The sequence below is a fragment of the Cygnus olor genome, chromosome 2, assembly GCF_009769625.2.
Source record: "Cygnus olor isolate bCygOlo1 chromosome 2, bCygOlo1.pri.v2, whole genome shotgun sequence".
Classification (NCBI taxonomy): Eukaryota; Metazoa; Chordata; class Aves; order Anseriformes; family Anatidae; genus Cygnus; species Cygnus olor.
The window spans coordinates 59,278,454-59,302,237 of NC_049170.1; the positions used below are offsets into that span (position 1 = coordinate 59,278,454).

General features: G+C 41.5%; 1 protein-coding gene across 8 annotated transcripts in view; it reads right to left on the bottom strand.

The window, feature by feature from the left end:
- Positions 1–23,784, bottom strand: part of HECW1 (HECT, C2 and WW domain containing E3 ubiquitin protein ligase 1) — a 266,693-nt gene that overhangs the window by 218,521 nt on the left and 24,388 nt on the right. The gene's annotated exons all lie outside the window — the stretch shown is intronic.

Consider the following 23,784-nt stretch of genomic DNA (forward strand, 5'->3'; position numbering starts at 1 on the left):
CAGAAGAGACCAAATTGGTCAGACAAGAAGCCCTACAACATGTCAGCTATAAAAATGACCTTTTCCGCACCTATTCCTTTCCTGTAGACAGCAGAAAGGACAGCATAGCATTTCTCATATAGCCATCAACCCTAACTTCAATTAAAAAGGCACAGTATAAGATAAAACCTGTGAGAAGTCAATATAATAACTTTTTATTCAGAAGAGATGGGCTAACACCTATATTGGAAGAACACCAAAATGCAGCCGGGAAGATGCTCTTGAGGGATTTAGATGGCGGTTATTAATATACTTGGGCCGGAGCTAATTCTCCTCCATTTCACTCTTGAATGTTTTGGATTCTCAGAGATTGACAACTTTGTTGAGAAGGATTGCATCTCTGAAACTTGTCAAATCCAGTCAGCCTGGGAACATATATTAGTCTGGGTCCTGCAAACATTTGTACAGGTGATAACTTAAGAGCATGCCTGAGTGCGAAGTCATTTGCTTTCCAAAATGTTTGTAGGAAGGGACAATGGGTAAGAAAAACATGGAAAAAACAACTTTAAAAGGTTAATCACACTCAAGCAAACCTTAGTGGAATTTCACGTGTGACAGACACTTTACTACCTCAACTGCTTATCCCTTCCAAACAGCAACAAAAAAGTGGGGTGGAGGGTAGGAAGATCGGGGGGAGGGAGGAAGTGGTTTCTCTGTCTCAGAAAAGGTTTTCAAACATTTTCTAATGGGAAGTTTTAATAAAAGCATTAGAGGGAAAATGAAAACAGTTCCCAGGATGCTGCCTTCTGCAGTAAATGCACTATAAAGATCTTTTCAATAAAGCATCAAAATTTAAGCACAACATACTTACAGCAAATTCAAAAAAAGAAATTTTTTTTTGAGAAACCAGCTTGGTAAGGTATTTTAAAAAATTACATCCAAAATAACATTAAAAAAAATGTCATGCTAGTGTATTTTCATAAGTTACTGTTAAACAGCAGAATGCCCAGTTATGGTTTCAAACTATACTGCAAACACACACCTCAAATAACACGTGACTATGAAAAGGCATCGACATACATACAATGAAATTTAGTGGCCAGTTTATCCACTTTGTCACACCAATTTTACATCTACCTCTAGATTTGGAATCAAAGCAATAATGAAATAAGCAATGACAGCCTTCACATTTAGATAAATTCTAATCTTGCAGAAGGTAAAATGAGCACTACATTTTCCAAAGGCTAAAATCCCACATTTTTTTCCTAATAACAGTTCTAATTACTCATTAATTTATTATGAATAGCCATAAGCAATGAAATTCTCAGACAGATTCATTAAGCATACAGACATCAAAGAGAGTCCTTTTGGTAAAAAATACAAACTTCAGTAAGCAACTTTTGCATTTTCCCCACCAGCAGCTGTATTTTAAGAAATGTGTCTATATACACACTGGGTTTAAGAATGAAAAACGGCTGGAGAAAACTAGAAAAGTTTCAGATGGTGATGATCTTGGGCTCCTACATTCAGAAGCAGAATACTGTAGCAGTACCCAGAAGCGGTGGCTAGGTAAGAACCCCAGAGCAGAATTTATAAAAACACGAAGAGAAAATACCTGCTCAGAAATGCTTAATTGAAAAAGAGAAGGGAAATATGAATTATTATCCTCACTTTGCCTATGTTGAACTAAATGCAGCATCCCTTTGCACACCATGCTAATCTCACATTCTGCAAGTAGTCAGAAATAGACCCCTTGTCACCTAAGCATCAGTCCACTGCCTTTGCTCTAAGACATTTATATCTTCTGAAAGATTTCTATTTCTACTTTCTGAACTATTGTGAGAGCTCTGACCTGTGAAGATAGTAAAAGAAACCTTGTCAGAAAGCAACATATACTCACAAGATAATGTGATAAAAGTGTGACCAAAAAAAACTAATGCTCCCTTCAAAACATCATTTGGTCATGCAAGTCATGGAAATTCTTGTTATCCTCTAAGTATTTTTATATCTGGAATCAAAGAAACCGCAAAGTGTTTTCAAGACATTTACTCATCTCCTTTTGAAAAGGTCATTTATTCACAAGTGCCAAAAGCAGATAATGCAGAATGATTCTGTTTTCCCATGCTTGCTCCAAAATCTCTTCTGATCATTTAATAATGAACAAGCACTGATGTATGGCTTTAATTATGCCATCGTGCAGTTATCACTTCTCACCTCAGCCTTGCTTGCTCTTGCTGTGCCAGCAGAGTGGATTCTAGCTCTCAATATTGCCCCTGAGATCAAACTCCTATTTTCAGATCTGCCTAACATTTTCAAGCCATGACAGATCCTTCCTTACATTTACAAACTATTATGAATTAATAATTAAGAGTTACGAATATTATGAATTAATAGTTAATTAAGCTACTCTAAAAAGCTACTAACTACTGGTACACTCTAGCTAAGGAAATCTCCAAATTTTCTCTTGGTGAAGTCCAGTAAGTCAACTGTAAGTCAACAGCAGACTCTCCTTGGAAAGTCACCTACAAACTCCTCGACACCAACCAAAGATTTGCTTGGGATTGGGGAAATATTTTTAAACAAACAAAAACCAACCTGAAACCTATGTTAATGGTTGCTTCTTCTTGAGGTTAGAAATATCTTACAAGACAAAGTCCATGCCATGGTCCTTGGCCAACCCTCCAAGTTACTACAACTCAGTCAGGAGTGGTTAATATGCCCTGCAATTTACTGTCTTCACTGTGTCTACTTGTGAAAAGTTATAGAGATATACAGATAGGCCATATAAATACTGTAGCCAGTCTACCAGCTTTTTCTTGAGTTGGTGTGCAAGGCACTTGGAAAAGGCACAGCTTTCATACAGAGGACCTTGAGCACAGACTTCTGATCAGCAGCAGCTGGCTGGCCAAGATCTCTTCTGGTGTCCACCAGCACAAAGGCACTTGTCTTCCATGTGAAGCCTCCAGCTCTCAGCACATGGTATTGATCTGGGGAAGATTTTACTTCAGACTGAATTCTCACTAGGGTTTTTGCTTCCATGCTTTGGGTCCCAGATCCTGTTTGCTTCTCAAGCAGATTTGTAGAATGCCCTTAGGACTGGCAGCTCTCTATACAGGCTATAGAGCTCCTGAAACTTCCTTTTTGCACAGAATAACACAAGTTGAATATATTCCTCCCCTACACACAATGACACATGGACAAGTTAAAATTAAAAATTAAGATATGATCGTCACAGAGAAAAGAAGTGGGTCAGGGTGTCTCCTGGTAACTACTCAGAGGTTGCCGAAGTTGTAGAAATGAATTTGTCCTTAGTTCACCGTGTATTTAAAGCTGATTACAAAAATTAGCCTACCACTTATTTAAATGTCAGTGATTACAAATACTGAGCATTCCTTTTTCTTAAAATTACAACTTGCATGCACCACAAAATTACTTTCTCACATACATGAAACACTTAGATTAGCTTCATTACTACCCTCCTTTCCTTTAAGGCACAATGTAATGATTTGCACATCTCCATGGAAAGGAGTTTATTTAAAGTGAAAATACAAGCCAAACATTTTTATGAATTTCTCAGAGTTCTGGGAAGCAACTCCAAAGGAACCTCAAGTTAGAAAAACAACAATAACCCAAAGTGATCAAACCTTTTGACTTGCTTTTGTCACACCCTCAGCTTTATTGCTAACACAATGGCACAGGAGGACAGAAATTGCACTTTGCAAACTGACCCTAACCCAACAAAGTAGGCTGGAGAGCCTACTCCAGTCGGGCTACTGTCTACTACTCCAGTCGGGCTACTGTCTACTACTGTCGGGCTGCAGAGCCCGACAAACTGCACAAGAGACAGCCCCCACTATCTCACAGTCCTTAAACACTGATTAAAAGACCATTCCCACTGAAGTTATTTATCTGGCATCCCTGCAGAACCACCAAAGTCTGGAGTTTTGGTGTGTACCATAAGGCACTTTTAGCTTTACTCTAACCCCAGGCACGCAGCCAAGACAGCTTCATGGGTCATCAAAAGGCTCCATTTCTTCAGGGTTGATTTGAAATCCTCCAAAATAAAACAAGCAAACAAGTTAGGGCCTGAAGTGTGTGCCCTATGACACTGCTCAGTTTCTGTTGTGCTCCATGACAAAAGGCAGCGCTGAAGCTGGGGTTTAGTTTTTTTTTTTTTTTTCCTCCTCCTCACAGCACCTGTCAGTCTGACCAGTGATTTTGCCCACACTGTTTTTCGCACAGATAAGATAGCAATACCTGCTGCAGATTGCTCTCCAGGTCCAGATACTGTAAGGGAATTATTTAATCAGTAATTGAGCCACCCTAAAGGACAGATGTGAAAGAAAACAGCCTAAGGCTAGGTAAAATTTAATTCGGCCTCTGAACCAGAGAGAGCTCTGATTATATTACTCTAGACACTGAACTCACCTTCCACAACAATAATACATTTTTGAGCAAACCTCACCAGAGAAGTCACTCTGAACGTCACAGACAAGTCATTATTTTGAGGAACTGTCACAACGGGGGGGAAGGAGGGCAAAAAAAAGTAACATGAAAATGCTAATATGAGCCTTTCTGAAATGCCTCCCACAAATCATGGAGGCGGCAGAAATAGCAATAGAAAAAGACAATCCCGGGTTTTATTTTAAGTTTTGATTTGAAAGCAAGTCGTGTTGAGATCGAGGCAATTATTTTGTAAGTGATATGAGAGAATGGAACCTCTTCCTGCTCCTGTTACCATTCTTGTTGTTCGTCTTTCCCCCTACACACACAGCTTGTCACCATCTGAGCTACACCTGTGCTCTGAGAGCTGGAACCGCAGCGTGATCTCTGAGGAAAGAGCTTAAATTCACAGCTTGCACAGGGAGGTGGTGGAGTCACCGTCCCTGGGGGTGTTTAAGGACAGGTTGGACGTGGTGCTTAAGGACATGGTTTAGTGGGTGACATTGGTGGTAGGGGAGTGGTTGGACCAGATGACCTTGGAGGTCTTTTCCAACCTTTATGCTTCTATGAAATTCAGCAACTCCTGGTACTGACGTGGAGCAGGAACCCTTGTGCCATCTCCACCATCCCAGAGAGGATTGTGTGCTCTGCACCCCATGGTCAGACACTTCAGCTGGCTGGTGAAAAAACACGAGCAGAGCCTGAACTTCACACTGTAACTGTGTTTACCCAGTTGCCTGTTCTTGACCCTAAGGAGCCTTCCGCATAAGAGATGAAGTATGCTCTGTCCCTTCTTGTAATCATAACCTTTTTTCTTTCTTCATCCAAAAAAGCTCTTTTCAAAGCAATTTTAAAGGACCTGGGGAACAAGTGCTGTAATGGCAACCATACCTCCCCTCTGCTACCGCCTCACCAACTCAGACTATATCCTTTGGACTTCCATTCAGAAGGTATAATTTGGACTTAAAACTGCTGAAACGTGTGTTTTCACTAGCTGTGTAGAAAGATGGCTAGGATGGAGTGGTAAAGTTTAGCACCTCTGCCTTTTTCTCCCCTCTAGAATTCACACTTTACCCCGGGCTGAGAACAAGCAGGTATGTCTAGGCCTAGCCTCTAATCCCCATCCCAACACTGACAGACCACCAGTTAAGATCCTCCAAAGAAAAGCATCAAGGACTAGCTATTTGGACTGTGATGATCTGTTAATTGTCAGTGACTTGTTTTCTAAAGATGCTGCTCTCCAGTTCCTCTTAACTCAAGAGGTACAGGTTGGAGAGGTATGGAGTTGGAGGTGTTCATCATCTCTGCCACCACCACAGTCAGCACAACCACTCAGCCTCCTCTGAGGACTGTTACACAGCAAGGGATGACTGCCTTTTTTTTTTTTTTTTTTTTTTTTTTTGGGTGGGGTATTTGGAACTTCCAAAAATCACCAAAACGAGAAAGTCGAAAGTGAGCCCCAAAGAGAGAACCGTTACAGGATCATGAGTTACAGCAGAGGAATCCCCTGCAATACCACAAGGCCACTAACATCTCTGACCCCAAATTTCATTTTAAATGGAAGTGACAAAATGCTGCTCACTATGTGACACAGTGGAACAATAACCTAAACAAAACAGCTACCCTTATATTTAAACACCACTCTTGAGAATCACAGAAAAGCATATTCCCTCAGCATTAAAGAGAGAAGCAGACATTGTTTCAACTCTGTGGTGTGCACAATTACATGAAGTTCACCTTTTTTTTTCTGTTCCCCTTTAGGGCATTTCATTGGGCATCTTTTCCATAAAAATTACGAACATTATCTCCACAGCATTCTTTTAGCCTCAAACCTGTTCAAGGTGGCACCATACTACCATGCATGATTTATATGATATACATATATATATATATATATATGATATATATAGTTTCTCTGATTTCATTAAAGCTTAACTCACTCCTGCAAGAGCTGAAACTTTCAGCCACTAGCACAATGACTTTGTACAGCTTTACGTACTGCTGTCCATGCATACAGGTAAGACTGCTTTGAATTCACGATTTTCTACACAGCACTCAGATGCACACCACAGCAAGTTAAGTACCAGGCAGGGTCTGGAAAACCAGACCTTTTGTTGACATCCAAAAGATCTTTTGCTCTACCAGGAAACTTGACTAGATGACTTCCAATTTTCAGAGTTCACTACTCCAAACTCTGCCTCCAGCTCCCAGAGAACCCATTGACTTTTGGGCTAGCTGGTTTGTTTTTATGATAAAGAGAGGACGGATGATGAGCTGGAGATTATAGCAATGACAGGGACTTAAAAACAGCCAGCCCCCATTCTGCACAATCGGTTTAATGTCCGTGCTGTGGCACTAGGATAATCACAGTGCTTCTGTAACACCACCATTTGTTTGGCATCTCATCTATTTAGACAGTAAACTCTCTCTCATAGCAAGGGTTATGCTATGACCTTGGGCCGCACAGTAGCTCCTATTCATTGAGAGGGAGGTCTCTTGACGAATTCTGTTATGGAAATCTTATTCCAGTCTAAAGGTTAGAAATTTCTCCAAGGAATTGGGAGACTGGATTTAAATACACAAAAGGCAGGAAAAAAAAAGGCCTGACCTCACCCAGAATTAGGCTCCTTTAAAGGACTTTGGCAGAGAAATGCGTATTTTCTTGGTCTTGAAGAAGACACAAGTGGTTTAATGTCCTGCATGAGTAAGTTCCAAGCAGGTACTTAAGCAGAAATTGGGGTAATTTCAAAATCTCAAACTGAGCTTAGACGCCTCCATACTTCAGGCAGCAGCCAAACAGACACTTGTTATTTTAACTTGTTTCTTGTTATTGTTAGCTTAGACATGGGCAACTCAACAGACAGTCTGCTTCAACTAACCAGATTTAACCTTTTTAGTTTGCAGGCTCAACAAGTTTAATAAATCTTTGCTGAACTTACCTTCAAGGCCCTGGTTCTGCAGCACAAGACTGATCCTATGAACTGCCTGCCCACCACGGTCTTCACATGACTGAACCAAAACTCTTAAGAGCCAAAATATCCAACAGGAACTGCAGTTGTGGGATTGGCTCAACTCCAGAGCAGGGCAAAGATGGGAACAAACACTGATTTTATAGAGGTCCCAGAACTTCATTAGAGGATGGAGCTGGGTTCACTCAGCAGTCTCTGACCAGTCCAGCCTCATGCTGGTCCCAGCCGCATGCATCTCAGGTAGCACCAGCTGGCCATTCCTGTGCAAGTCTACCATTCAATGGGGATGTGCGTCCCAACACAAGGTGCAAATGCAAAACAAGAAAACACTTCCAGTCCCAACAAGCCTGCAAGAAATACAAAGCAGACACACAGAAACAGAGAGAAAGGAGAATGAAAGAACATGGAAGCACTGACAACAACTTGAACCATGGTCACTACATACTAATTGCTGCTTATTTTTAATGTATGCCACATGGCAAGGAGAAATATCAAGAAGGATATGAGGTGGCTTTGCAGTGCTTTTATTTTGGCAGGGGAGCTTGGATCCACCATGAAGGCAGAATATGCTTGCTAAAACCTGAAGCCACGGGTCTTTAAAAAGGAAGCAACTACAGATGCAACCAGCCGCAAGATCCGCTCTCATTTGAGGGCATGGAAATTGATGAAGTTGCCAGTATCTTTGACATGGATGAACATGTTGAGTTACTGTACGAGGACATTCCTGACAAGGTGTGGGGTTCTGCCCTCATCTTGCAGCTGACTAGGAATCCTGATAGTCTGGAAGAACAGCTTATCAATGTAACAGCCCTGGGAACATTGGCTAGAGTGCAGAGGGAAGACTGGAAACAAAGTGTGGAACTTGCTACCAATATAATTTATACTGGATCCACTTTTTGGATCTCTAAAGGAAGCAACAATATAAAACTTCTTCCATTCTAACTTCATTCTCTACTTCTTCCTTCCCCTCTGTGGAGAGAAAGGGCAGGATATTGACCAACACACCATTACAGGAACAGCTGGTGTGCTAAGGGCCATGTACCTTCAGAGAGAAACCCCACGATTACTGGTAATGAAAAATAAACAAGTTTTAAGAGAGTCATACAGACTATTGATGGAGAGATTCTACAGACACACACTGGCACTCTGCCCTAAAAGAAGTTTGGGAAACAAAACCTGAATTCAGATTTAAAATATATGTAAAATAAGATATATTGGTTGTTGAGAACGGAATAACTGATCCTGATCTGGAACAAGGCTCATCACATCTGAGCAACCCTTGTAAAAGTTTGATTTACTACCTCTAAAAAATCCAAGCCACACTGGACTTCTGAAGAGTGAATAACCAAGATTTAATTGGCAGTAAAACTCAGAAGTCAGAGCTTCACAAACGAGAAGCTGTAAGATCCCTGAATAAGAGACCACAAATGATTTCCCCCACACTTTCTCCAGCAGAAACACTAAGGATTGCCAGAGGGTTAAGCAATTCCCTCCAGCAAAAACAAACAAACAGCAACAAGTCAGCTGGCCTGAATCATTTCAACAGATCCTGGTTTCCAAATGATCCTGGCTGTGAAAGTTGACCATGACAGCTCATTTTGCCTTCATTCATCTCCAAATGCCCCCACAGTAATCACAGAATGGTTTAGGTCGGAAGCGACCTTAGAGACCATCCAATTCCACCCCCCTGCCACCCATCCAATTCCACCCCCCGGACACCTCCCACCAGACCAGGTTGCCCAAAGCCCCATCCAGCCTGGCCTTGAACACCTTCAGGGATGGGGCATCCACAGCTTCTCTGGGCAACCTGTACCAGTGCCCTTATACCTAATGTAAATTTCCCCTTTTTTAGGTTAAAACCATTCCCCCCTTGTCCTATCACTACACTCCTTGACAAAGAGTCCCTCTCCTGCTTTTCTGTAGGCCCCCTTTAGGTACTGGAAAACCGCTGTAATGTCTCCCCAAAGCCTTCTCTTCTCTAGACTGAATCCCACCTCTCTCATTCTTTCTTCATAAGAGAGGTGCTCCAACCCTCTGATCAGCCTTGTGCCCATCCTCTGGACTTGCTTCAAGAGGTCCAAGCCCTTTTTATGGTGGGGACCCCAGAGCTGAACATAGTACTCCAGGTGGGGTCTCCAAAGAGTGGAATAGAGGGGGAGAATCACCTCCCTCGACATGCTAGCAATACTTGATGCAGCCCAGGATACAGTTGGCTTTTTGGGCTGCAAGCACATCTCACGTTGAGCTTCTCATCAACCAACACCGTTAGGTCCTTCTCCTCAGGGCTGCTCTCAATGCATTCTCCACCCAGCCTGTGCTTGGGATTGCCCTGAACCAGGTGTAGGACCTTGCGCTTTGCCTTGCTGAACTCCATGAGGTTCCCATAGCCCCACCTCTCAAGCCTGTCAAGGTCTATCTTCAAGTAATGCCGCAAAGAAAATGTGTAAGATAGCTCTCTGCTTTCTGCTATTGTACCTCACACAACAGATGTTTTAATCATCACCTTAGACTATGTAATGGTGCACTGTTGGAAAAAATAAATAAAAGTTTTCTGATCCTCTCCCATGCCCTTACCATGACTTTGCTTCCTAGAATATTTTTGAAAAGGACAAACTGCCTTCATTAGTTGAAGCTGTGCATCCAGCATTTTACAGGGAAAATACCACACTTTGCAAGGAAGGAATGACAACATTTGCACAAAAAAAAAAAAAAGAAATGTAACAAGAAGAAAGTACAGGGATTTGACTGAAAAAAAAAACAACAGAATTCTATAAAGTTGATTAGAAAAGAACCAATATTAGTTCAAGATGGTTCTGATGTGGTCGTGTCATATGGACACAGCTGTAAGGAAATGTCCACAGGGATGTCAAAGAGGGATATTCAGTTTTATTTAATGTCTTTATTACTAATCCAGCTGAGTGGCAATAAGTACATTCCTTCACTCAAAATTTGCAAACTCTGAGAGCACTCAGCTCTCCCCCTTATGAACCACCCATCATTTCATTTCCAAAGCAGGGAAGCCTCATAAGACAGAGTTTAGATTCTATCTCCACTATTCATTCAAAATTAAAATCGTGAGATCCTGCAGACTGCCTGCCTGCAGGAGAAGAGTTGATGTTAAGTGATAGGCCCTGCCTCTAAGAACTGACTAGGCATTTTCATATTGCCCCACGTCAAACACAAAGGTCATCTTGTAAAACCGTGTAAAAACAAATGCTAGAGGCCTGAGTACATGGAGATATCTAACTCCATTTTGAGCCTGAATAGCTAAGTGGAATGTTCCAACAGCAGACTCAGATATGCTCCTAACCACGTAGGCTTACCAAACTGGGGTTGCACACCAGAATAGACACAAAGCCATGGGAAAGAGTTTTTACTAAGTAAATGATAACAGAAGCAGAGTGATGACATAACAGCCCTGTATTGGTAGCAGTTTATGTAGCACATCCTTTGCTGCTTTGTCGTATTTCATGCAGGACTGATTCACCTAAATGTCTCATTGTCTGCTGGCGGGGCATGGAGCAGCTTGTTTTAAAAAGAAACACAGAACTACAGCCTCCTGCACTGAGACAGCTGTCAGTACCACATAACCTCCTGCTTGCTGAGAACCACTAACTGATGGGACCATACGTACAGTGCATCAGCTTGAAGTTACAAACCATCCAGTGGTTTCTAACCTAAAAACAGTGACTGCCTGCTTGCTCTATTTCTCACTTCCTGCAGTGAGGGATAAAATGTTTTTCTTCCACAACAGCATGAGGATACTGTTGTGGTGCCTCTGGTCCTCTCCAAAGATATCTTGGGTTGTAGTAGCTCTTGCATGGTACTTGAACCCTTATTTGCATAAGACATTTCATTTCCATAGTATTCCAGAGGTAAGACCCCAGCCCTCAAGTGAGTGATCAGATATAGGCTATCAATCCCTTGGGCTCCTGAGGCACTGCCAGCAAAAGCACGTGTGCCTCACAGAGGCACTCAGTGTGACCAGCATGAATGGCACTGCAGGAGGTTTTCTCACATGTCCCCTTTATCTCCTCCTACTCATTAAGTGATTTCTCTCACGTTAGGAAATCCACATTGAGACTTAAAAAAAAAAAAAAAAAAGGAAAAGAAAAAAAAGAAAAAAGAAGGGAAAAAAAAGAAGAGAGAGAGAGCCAGGCCCCTTTGGTGACAGTGAGACAGTACAGCTCACTGGGAGGGCATGCACCAGTCCCACTGTCCAGTTCATTTTTCTTCCCTAATAAGAGGTCCTTAAACCTTCCTCTTGACTCAACCCCATCCCATACCAAATTATGTAGCCTGTTACCCCAGACTATTGCATTCAGCAGACCAATTGCTGACTGATGGAGAAAGAATGGAAGCGTGGAGACTTTAGCTATACCATGCTTTAAACCTGGTGAAAAAGTACGTATTCTGCACAGCTGAAAAACTGCGTTTGAATGGGATCACTTCAAGTGGTAGGCTCACGTTTCTTAAAAATGACTGCTTTTAACTGTTACTGGTCAAGACTTCAGCTGTAATTTTTTGTAATTCTCACAATACTCTTGTTTTACAAACACATTGTATTTATAGCAAAACTGACACTTCAGAGTTGACCAAAATCCTATTAACTCACCCAGCCTAATGCAGGTCTCATCATGTTATACGCTATATTACAGGATATGCAATAAAGAGCTCCTCTTAGACTAGCATATTTAGAAACAAAGCCAAATCCTCCGATGGTGAGGACTAATAAAGATCTACTGAAACACGGTTATTCCAACCTACAGCTGCTAGTGATTTGGTCAACTGATGTAATGAGCAGTCCTATCGCTTACAGATCTCCATAACAAAAAAACATTGAAATGTGGTCTGTGGAATCAGATATGCCTCTTTCTTTTTAAAGTCCTAAGGATAAATGTCCATAATAGCATCCCTTTGATGAGAACCAGTAGATTTCAGTACATATGGCATTTAATGCCCCTCTTAATATACCTCACTAAGACAAAAGAATAAAGTAAAAACTATTGCAAAACAGGCATCTCTGCCATCAAAAGAAAACATTAGATGAAGTACACTAGCTGGATCAGAATCAGAAAGAATGATTTATTTTTCTTCTGACCATCAAATTTTCCTTTTAAGCATCCAAAACACCACAACTTTTAAATTGCATGGTTATGACAGCAACAATCAATATGTTTAGAGCATGAGCTAACCTAGTTCACAACAAATAACTGAGCAATACAAAGAAAGAACTAGAATAAGCACTGGAGGAGCTATATCTGACCTGTATGGGATGTTAAACTGTGTTATCACAGAGCATCCCTATCAGTCTTAAAAAATCACACACTACATTTTGGGAAAAACCTCTGCATTAACACTTTTCCAAATACCAAACAGTTTTAACATACCTTGTATGTCCTCTAAAAGGCTCCTACTGCCTGCTGCCTCAACCTGGTTTTTTTATTAAAAAGCAACGCTGTAGGAGATCTCAGCAGTGATTAACATCCTTTTTTCTGATGAAAAAAACATTGAGACATTACTAATGTGACAGCTATGTTTGCTTAGAAAAGCGGTGAACAGGGCACTGAATCAGACAGTAAGTTCTCTGAAAAGCACATCCCCCTTCACTATGTGACCGTGACCCACCCCATTTCAGCATCACTCTGCTGGGATGGAAAAGGAAGCCCTGGCTCACAGAACTGCTGCTGGTGGGCATCTCTGGTCTGCCCAACAGCTCTCCAGCTCTGGCACTTGGCTATCAGTCTTCATTTCAGTTCCCTCCTCTGCTCAAGTGGATTTTCAGCCACCAACATCTACCTTCATACCATAGGACAGTTAATATCGAGCCCTTCTCAGCCATTATGGATGGAGCTGTTCCACTATAGATAAAAAACGTCAATAGAAAGGAAAAGCACGGGATTTAATCTGGCTCTCAATACCAACTGTAAGAATGCCCACTTGTCGAGCAAGATGCTTCAGTCTTGGTTGCTGCTCTAGTGAGTTTATGTATATAAAAGTGAAACAGGTGATTGTGAAGACTCCCCAACTTCAGACTAGCTTTTAGCTTTGTGGTTCAAGTCAACAGCGTGACATACAAATTTAAATAAGCCCTCAAGGAGTATGAGAAATGAAAGCAAGTTTTCCATATTCTAGGTGAGAAAACAAATCAAGAAACTCCAAGAAAAAAAAGCAAAGGGCATGACCACAGGTGATTTTGTGAACACAAGAATGTCCTTCTTTTGTTTTCTAATCAGCTGCGAAAAATGGTGCAATATCTTTTACTTTGGGCTGAGTGAAAATGTGTTTGGAACAAGACAGGAAAAACTTTACATTTGGCATAATCTGAACTGTGTTTTTTACTTTTCTGTTTTATTTTATTATGCAGTTCATTTGCCATACTTGGAAAAAAAAATCAACTATCTGGACAGGCCAATTATGAACATTTGGCATGTTAATACATCTGCCCCCAGTCCTTGAATCAGACTTGCACTAATGTCAATAGATGGCATGAATGCAGATCAAAGGCAAATACTCATCTTGCATGTGTAGCCCTTGAAACAGCTCTGAATCACCGTTTTTGCAACAAGGCAAGAATCCACTTTATTCTTATAAACCCATCTGTCATCAGAGCACCTCAAATCTGCCATAAACACGTACAGCACAACTGAAAGCACATGAAACAGTACTTACAGATTACAGACAAAGCGTTGCTCCTCAGTTAGGGGGAATGCCGCACGTGAAGGAGTGACCCACGTTAAAAATGCTTTGACGGATTCATACCAGGAGTTATGCCTATTTCCAGTAACACTAACACACTGCTTTGTTTTTCACGCAGAACAGATTCAATGCGCAAAACACAAGCACAACAGGAAAAGTCAGTTTGTGCTCAGTAAGTCTTTGCAATGGCTACACGCCCAGCTGGACTTACTAAATCTGAGGCCACTATCCCAGCTCTGATGAGTTTTGCAATCTTCCACACATGCACTTCAGTAGGGCCCAACTGGCGCTGAATTATATACAGTGGCTACATGAGCCAAACAGCCATCGTTTTCTTGAAGCATAACGTGTTTTTTTTATTTGACACGGAGATTTGGTATAGCAAGCATATTTTGTACCTGAGTTGTAATACTCTGGTTTTAGATACAAATATTTGCTATCCGTTTTTTCTCACTTAGGAATACAATCACTAGTTCTCCTGACTGTTTGCAAACTGGTTGTGCAAAATTAATATATTTACATCTATTAAATGACGTTATTTTCATTCTCTCAGTAATAAATGAGATATTCACTCCTTTATTCAACATTCACTAACAGAATCTGAATATTGTACTGTTTTGTCACGTGGCATATGCACGTGAGTAGTCAGGAAAACAAGCATAAAGCTTTGATTGCACCACCTTAAATGAACTTGATAATTAATACCTGATTCTTGAGAAAATGAATCTGCCATTTGTCTTGTGGTACTGACTCAGATTTCCTCCTAAGGCATTCAGTACCACACCGCAATCACCAGGTCATTCTCAACTTTAGAGAACAATTTTTTTTCCTTGCTGAGTTTTTGGTTTATTTCTTTTAATCCTGTTGTAAATACTTATTTCTTAGGTGCCTGATTTCCATGTTAGGAGAAAAACTGCAGCTAGATCAAGCAAGACAATACCTGCAAACCAACTTCACTTCTTCCAGTACAGAGAAAAGACTAGAAAGATCTCCAACCATCTCCAGGACTTCTCTTGCCCGTTGTTTGTTTAAATCTATTTTAAGCATCATTGGTTGTTTTTATTTGGAATTTAAAAATAAAATATTTGTTAAAAAGAAAACAGAACCTTTACAGTATACAAAATAAGCATTTGAATGAGCAGTTTGGTTGCCAAATGTTGTGTGGGTAATAATTATGGGGAAACTAAAAGCCTGGGCAAGGCGGTGAACACAGATCTGAAATACAGTACTTCTAAACATTGGCAGTCTCTATTATCACAGCCAGTGCTATTTGCAGGACTTGTAAAGGAAAAAAACCCTTATATTACAGTCTGCTCTTGTCTCACTGCAGTGAACTAACTCAGTTTTGATGCTGTGCAAATAACGCTGATCTTTGTAAACAAGGGACCTCAGGTGGAGTTTCTTTATCAGGAAAAACTTGGTGGTGTCCCACAGTGCAATCCACAGCTTCCTTGTTACTACTACAATGCAGGGACCCCTAATGTCCTTTTGACTTGCAACATCCAAAATCCTTCACTCTCCCTGCCATAAGGAGAAAGGTTATTCTTCCAACAGAGAAAGCTTTGCTCTTTTCTTTGAAATACGTATGAAAAGCCAGACAGACCTCTCAAGACGATGGCAAGGCTGCTACATACACCAATTATATTTTCAGCCCTTCAGCTAATTAGGCGAACGTATTCCAGGTGGTAACACATTATGACAGTTCATGTTTCCAACCATTACCATCTGACAACTGGGCTTAAGGTACACCAAAATGACAGCGTGGGTCCTGATGCGGCTTGCATTAGGCAAAGGATCCCCTGAAAACATGAGCAGTCACACCTACGAGGAACTGAATCCTGTGCTCTGCAACTCCAGCAGTTACCTTCTGCTAGGCAGGGAAGGAGAAGGGCAGAAATTCAGATTTAATAAAAGGAAAGAGAAAACTGTGGCACTGGCAGGCGGATATTAATGTCTGGTGCACAGCAACAGCGTGCTTAGTTCTGGCACTATCATAAACAGCATTTTGCATTGTTTATTTTACTCAGAAGAATGAAAGTTATCAGGTGCTTTGCTTAAGAAATAATTGGACATACAGATTATGGTTGAACAAATAGCACTGATGGAATAATCCTTCCTAAAGCTAAAAGGCAGTGGATGAAATTTCGATTCCAACACACTCAGATACTTTTCAGCGATAACCAAGAGAGGCATACGAGTGTCTAACAGCCATATTTGTTACACCTCCTAGGCTGAATGCTGCCTTCTTCTTTGCCTCCAGGTAGCAGCCATACATTTACACAGCTATCTTGTCTTTTGTGGATCTTTGCCAACCTCTTCTTGAGATGCATTTTTCCTACCTTCATATCAGCTCACAGATTCTCTTCGGGCAGGGAGGAGAGAAGTAGTCTGGGCACACTGCGTGTTATCACACACAAAACGATAAGGCACGAGCACAAATGTGGCTGCAAAGAGCTCTGTGGCAGATTGCTGCCAAACTGAAAGAGCAAGTTTTATAGAGATACTGCCCACAATGTTATCAGTTACCAGATTGTGTGACATTCACACTTGTGTGAGAGTCAGGGACGCATACTCCAGGCGTTTAGCCTGATTACTTAGTCAATTGGAGTGCCCTGTGACCAGATTTAAGGAGACTGCTGTCACCCTGCTTACTTGGTATGGTTTTGTTCATACCATTTATAAAGATTTGGGCAAATCTGGTGAACGTATTAAATTTTCGGTTTGTGTTTTCTTTCTTCCAAAGAAATATCGTGGAATAACTGAAATAGCAATTTTTGCAAAAACAGCAAATTATAGCTGTTTGAATTAGAGCGTGCAACAGCAATATCACATCATCACTTCTCTGACTGGCAGCCAGAAACTGCAGTGTCAGAGCAGATACGCTTCAGGATGGAAACTTCATTTTGGAGAAAAATTTGGTGATGAGGAACACTAGGGGGAAAAGATGAAAGAAGGATAAAGTGGACAAATGCAACTATAATTGAATAAATAAAAAAGTCCACGAAGATTTATTAGGCAATAGAGACTTGAAGTTCCTGAGCCAGAGTACTGCAAGCTGGGAGAGCATAGTGGACTACTACAAGCCTGTGATATTTACATCTTTCATTAACTAAACTACCCTGTTGGCTCATGAGAGATGGGAACTACATAAGGGGGAACCTTTACTCTAAACCACTATAGCTGCTCCCATGTTTTCATGAGCATCTTCATTATTATAGGCCATGCTGATCACTATAACTATTACCAAACAGTTATAGTTACCATTATTATAATAGTTACTTTTACCATTACTTTTGCCCAGATAAAAACACCGCATTCGGGAAAGTGTAAGTCATTGGCAAATTAGTACCCTATTATATTAATAGGGACAAGGGCTGGGGAACAAATGGAAGGGATGTTTAAAAGACCTTAAAAAAGTTCCCTACATAACATAAGGCCTGTGAAGCTGTTTCAGTCAAATGGGTTTGAGGTACTGGACCCTGCCATCCTAGTGCCCCACAGCAATCCTTTTGGCTGTTGCCACAAAAATGTGAGAGTCTTACTTGATCAGGAGCACAGATATTTCTGAGGTAGGAAAGATATGATGTGGGTAGAGAGAAGTTGGGGGCCAAAGATACGGAAGGAGCAGTGGGTGGGTTAGAAAACAACAGGGCATGGCAATCATGTCGGTATGACAGAGCTGATAAAATAGCTGGAAGTTTATTCAAGTTGCATCCTCTGCCTCAATCAATACATGGTGCATCCTTGCCTCTTTAAATAGCACATTCTGCAAGTTGAGAGGAACTTCGCAGTTATTAAGAGCAGAATTCATGGCCTCCCCAGCACACCCTTCTGCCTGCTTTTCCTTACTTCGCTGTGACACTGTCCATCTGTACCACGCGCTGTTATGCTTGTCCATCCCTGCAGCAAATCTGTCTTCTTTCATGTCTTAAAAGTCTTGCTGGCTTAAATGATTACAACTTTTACCTTCTGGTGTGGGCTGGGGACGGAGCTGCCAGAGCTGGGGCAAGGCTGGCACCAAGGACAGAGGAAAGCCCGCGTCTCCTCCCACGTAACCCCTGGGGAGGGCAGCGGCGATTCCTGGCCCGAAGCGCACACTCTGAAGTACTCACCCTTGTAAAAAGCCTACTAGGCATGCTGCTGTCAGTCAGGATCAGACCTCATGTCACCGTAGCAAACGCATTTAAGAGCTACTGGTTATCAGCAGATGATTAACTCCATCTTTTGAGGGCACAAGGCAGTGTTTTCACCCCTCCCGGCTCCCTTCACCAGCTAGCGCCACAGCGAAAAGTTGCTGTGTGGGCACAGCCTTTTAATTAAAAGCCTTGTTATGCTCTGCACAATGCTTATTTTTAAAGCAGCGCATGAAATGAAAAAGGAATATCTCCCAGCACAATATATTCCTAGGAGCCCCCGATAATTAGGGCAGTCACTTAATTTTCACATTTTGGTTTCTTCTGGGGTATGTGCCAATTAGGAAGCTTCTGTGACGTTTGTGCCTCCCAAACTTTTTTTTTTTTTTTTTATCCCCCTCTTAAAAATTCATGCAGCTAATGTACAGCTGCCTGCAAGCTCCACTTATGTTACAGTAAACATTAAATATTAAAGCGCCCACATAGAAGCATTATGTAAGCTACAGCCAAGTCACCGGCACTAAACTGTGCCTTTTTAACCTGCTGCTCCTGGCGCATTACACCTCCCGTTCGATGCCCTGCTCAGACATGATACAGGTCTACGACAGCATCCCGGTGGGAGCTCAGCCCGCAGAGCGAGGACATCTTCAGCTGAGCCCCTGGCACCAGCCCTGGGCACGCAGCCTGACAGAAAGGCAGAAGCTCAGCTCTCTTGATGGGGATTGTAGGAGTGATGCTAGCTGCTAAAGCGAGCTTTCCCGTAAAAATCAAAAAAACCCACAGAAGTACCACCCCTCAGAATATCCCAGTTTGACACTTGCTTTCATCTCTAATTAGGGCAAAAATTCAAAATATCAGCATTTTCCACAGAATAAAGCCTTTAGAAAGCATTAGGTTCAGATATTAAATATTTCAGCGTTCCCCAGATGAATGTGTTAGTGTCTTGGACTAAATAGGTAAGTTGTAATTTAAACAGGCTTGACATTAAATTGAATTGGGTCTAAATTGGCCCCTAGGCCACGTACAATGCCGCAGAGCCTTACAATAGCGTCTCCTGACCTTATTCTTCCCCAAAGGACCACTCTTCCTTGCTGCATGACCTCCATCACTAGGTTCAGCGTACAGGGGAATGGGGTGGTCTAGTGGGAGGCAGCCCAGCCTGCAAGCACCAGCCGCTGCAGGACACGGGGGCAGCTCATCTCGCCCAAAGGGGTGATGGCTTTTCTGCAAAATTAATTCCTGTGTGCCTCCCTGGCCATGTATTTTAGCAGAACACACAAAAAGGACTAAGATTTCAGATGTGGCAAAAGCCACACAAACCTTGAGGAATTATTTAGCTTGTTAATCACATCACAAAGTAAAAATGCCTGTTACAGTCTCCATCCTCAGAGCGCTGCGCCTTTGCTTCAGATTTCAAATTTCTGTTTCCTCTGTATGTACTTGCGATGACAATTAAGTCACCACTTTAATCTCCTGGTAGAAGAAATTAAGGCAGCCAGTATCTCCAGTTCATCACTCCTCCTTGTGGCTCTTAGCCAAATTCCACTTCCAAAAACTTTTCTGAATGGCAGGCAGAAGAACAGGGAGTGACACAGAAAGGGATGGTAGCCTTCTTTATGTCAGCAATGGTTTTTCCTACTTACCATTCCTTCTGCAGACCTCAGTTATATGTTTTCTCTATTTAGTGTGTCATGTTGATTCCACATCAACCTAGAGTCTCAATCAAAATGTTGCACATCAACAAAGGAAATGTCTCATAGTAGTCTTGGTGTATTACATCAATTCTATAACTTTTCTTAACCAGGCTTAAAAATGCCATAAAAAAAGTAAAAAAAGACCAGTTTGATATGATTTGTTTTCCACAAGTCAATGCCCACATGGGCTAGCTTTCATTATGCTACCCCTCATTACAGCTGTATTAATCACATCCCATGCATCCGCTAACGACTTGGCACAGATAACAGGTAATGGACAAATAACTACCTAGGTTGTACCCCTGACTCTTCCTAAATACCTACAAAACAGTCCCTTTCTCTAGTTTTCCAGGGCTCCAATGTATATTACGCACTGACATCAGTGGCCTACAGAATGCCTTGATAAGCTCTTTCAAAACTCTCAGATGCAAATCTCTGGATCTGCTGACTTCCAAAACCTAAATTTAGAGTTTCTATTTTCTCTCCCCCACCCAGCAACATACAAGCAATATTCTCTAACACACACACAAGACACTAGGCTCAGCTTAATGCTGAGGTCAAAATGTTTTGATCTGGATAAAGGAAACTAAAGTAAATTATTTTGCTTTAATTGTGCAGGTCAGAAACCATGACCCCCTCCGATACTGAAAACTCCTTGAGGAATACTTGTATTTTATGGATACTAAATTTTCCACTGAAAAACACTCACAAATGAAAATTGCAGATTATTTCTCTTCCTAAAATAATTGTTGTGTGCAGATGACCTATGCAACCTTGTTGATTTTTTTCCCTTACCTTCCTGTATTTTCTTATAGCTCACCTATATTTAAATTGTACGTGTTCTCCTGTCTGTTAGGAGACCATCTAGAACAGGAATCTCTATGATGTCTTTTAGCCATTATAAATCTTTTTTTTTCCAGATATCTTCCCTTTCCCTGTCTGACCTTAATGACATTTCTTTTTCATTTATCATCTAATACTCACTTCCGGTGCCCTACAGAAAGGGGATTATCACGTTGCTCTGGCCATCTCCCAATACATACCAGTGAAAACTCTTTAGGATGTTCTTAGTTTTAGAGAAAAGCTCCCCTTGTGCATTCCTGTGGCTAAAAATAAAACTGCTGTCAAACACTAAAAGGTAGAATCAATACAAATTTTCCTTTCTACCTGTTCCTGCATTGCACAAAGCTTCAGATAACCTGAACAAAACAAAACGAGAGATGCATATTCCGGGCTGCTCCAAGGGAAAGTAGCTCAGTCAAGAAGAGGGAAGGGAAGAAGACAGTAAATGTTCCAAAAATGCTTTGCTACCGTAGTATTAAGAGCAAGTCAAAGGAGACAGAAAGTGGGTCTGAGATGCACAAACAATAAATCCAGTTTTAGGGGTTAATCTTACACATGTTTTCTGTGAAGAACATGTGGAAGAGTCCAGAGTTCACTTGAAGAGGACTGGAATGGGGGTCCCTGGCTTCCTGCACAGGACAAGAAATCAGAAGGTTTCTGAACTCCTCCTGGTCTCCTTGGGGTAAATCTGAGCTCATGGGACTGACCAAAAATTCTGCCTCTGAACCTGCCCAGAGCCTTACATGAGGAAACAGAGTAGAGACAAGGCACGTGAGGAAACCAACCCAGTACTTTAAGAGCATGAGCAGCCCTGTAACTCTTGCACAAAAGCTACAGCAAGGAACAGGGGCTGGAGTAGCCTCTACCACTCATCCAAAGTGTGCTCTCTTTCGGAGGACAGCAGAAAATCTGCATTAAGGGCTCCTCAGTCCTCTCCTGCCTCTCCTCTGGCCTACTTGCTCCTTCTTGCCCAGAGAGCTGTGCATTCAGCTGTCCATGTGACTGTATGTTCTGTCAGATGCACGCAGTGACAGACAGCACTATAACAAGTTTTCTGGACTAGACAAGGACCAGATTTTCCTCACCACCCATTAAAGCCCGATTTTTCGCTGCAGTAAAATGGAAATAATTTGACTCCTAAAGAGAGAAGATAAACATATCATGTTCCTCGAGCTCCTCAGACAAAACCAGTGGGGACTACAAACAGCAGCCTTACATACGCAATTCTTTAACTGATGTAAATGGGTTTTGAACAACTCAAACCCCTGCAACACCCAAGTGAACTGCCTGCAGCATTTACTTTTTACACAGATATATGTGTGTCTGCAGTTGGCTGCAGGGATTCAGCTGGTTGATTTTTTCATCTCTTTAGTTAAACTGGTGTAAAAAATAAATAAATAAATAAATAAATAAATAAATCACAACTCCCAAAACAAACAAACAAAAAACCACCACAGAGTAGACATGGAGTGCAAAGCAAACACAGCACCACCCCAGTCACAAGACTGAAGTGTGCACTTTTCACTGCTCTGTGCTGCCAACCCTGTACCCACTGTGACAGACAGGACTTGGAAGAGGTATGCCACCCGAGCGCACACCATTTCTCTGGTGACTTTTGCAGCACCACCCATGCTACTGAAATCACGTCACCAACAGTACCTGCAGAGGCTTGACAAAAGTTAGCTTGTGTCTTCACAACCTGCAGTCCAAACAGTGACTGTACAGCGTGCACAACTTTCATCACTAACTGAACCCCCTCATTGTCACTTAAGCTATGCTGTTCTCTGATCCAACTCTTGACATTATTTTTTTTCCATAATTTCAAGATCTTCTCTATACAAATATCACCAGTCAGAGATCTCATCATTCATTAAAAACAATTCCCTTATGGGTATATTGGCAAAATTTGTGAAGTAATAATGACAATCTTTATTTTAGAAACCCTTAGAAAGGAGAAAAAGTAAATTCAACCTGTGTTGGGAACCAACACCAGTTGCGAATAAAGAAAAGGAAGTAAACTTTGAAGTTCAAGGGATCGCTTTGGTCTACACCAAGAAAAAAGAAAAGTAAAACCACATACTTCAATATATTATAACACACACAAACTAGACTTGTGACAGCTTGACCAACCATCCATACAATTCAGTTTGGTTCCCATTTTTCAGTAGAGATCAAAGAAATTGGAAGGTTTATTATTGCCAACATCCGTGTTTACGTTTTCACCAAGACTGAAGTTTCTTTTCCCTTAATCTTTTTGAATATAGTGCAGACATTTTGGAAGATGAAGGAGATTAAAATACGCTGCCTAGAGACTTCATGAGAAATGCAAGATAAATAGGTTAGCTATTCCCTTTGGTGTACTACTCATGTTAGTTCAAAAACAGCAGGAAGGAGAAGCAGAAAAACAAAAATGTTAAAAAATGATTTATAAAGTCCAGTGATAGCAAGAGAAGGAATGCAAAAGTAGATTACTCAATAACCAGCTATTCCTAATTGTGATTTGAATATTGCCAGAAAAAAAAATAAAAAAAATTTATTGACTTATCACCAATAACTACATCTCTATCTTTCATCATGAAACAGCCTCCTGTTTCAGGAGGCTTGGAAACTGTAACTTTGTCAGATGCTAATTACTCCCTGGGGATAATTTATCTTCTCAACCAAGAATTCAGCCTTGCTGTCCACCTATCGGACAAGCACAGGACTCCAACAGCGTACCACGCAGCTGCTCCTCCTGACTGCTCAGACTGCAAGCCAGGTTCCAATAGAGCACATCTGGGAGGTTTTCTTGGTACCTGCCACCTTTGTGTATTCTGACACACATCCAGGCATCCTCCCCACAACATGTGCAAAATAATGGGGTCTCAGACCAGTGCTTACAAAGAAGCACAGAATGAGCATCAGACGAGTCTTGGGACAGTAAAACTGACTGTCCTGCATTTTGTGCCTTCGAAGGAGGTGTACTCAACTGCCACTTCAGCATTGGACTTTTCTTCTGTACGTGTTGAACCTCCAAGCCTTAGG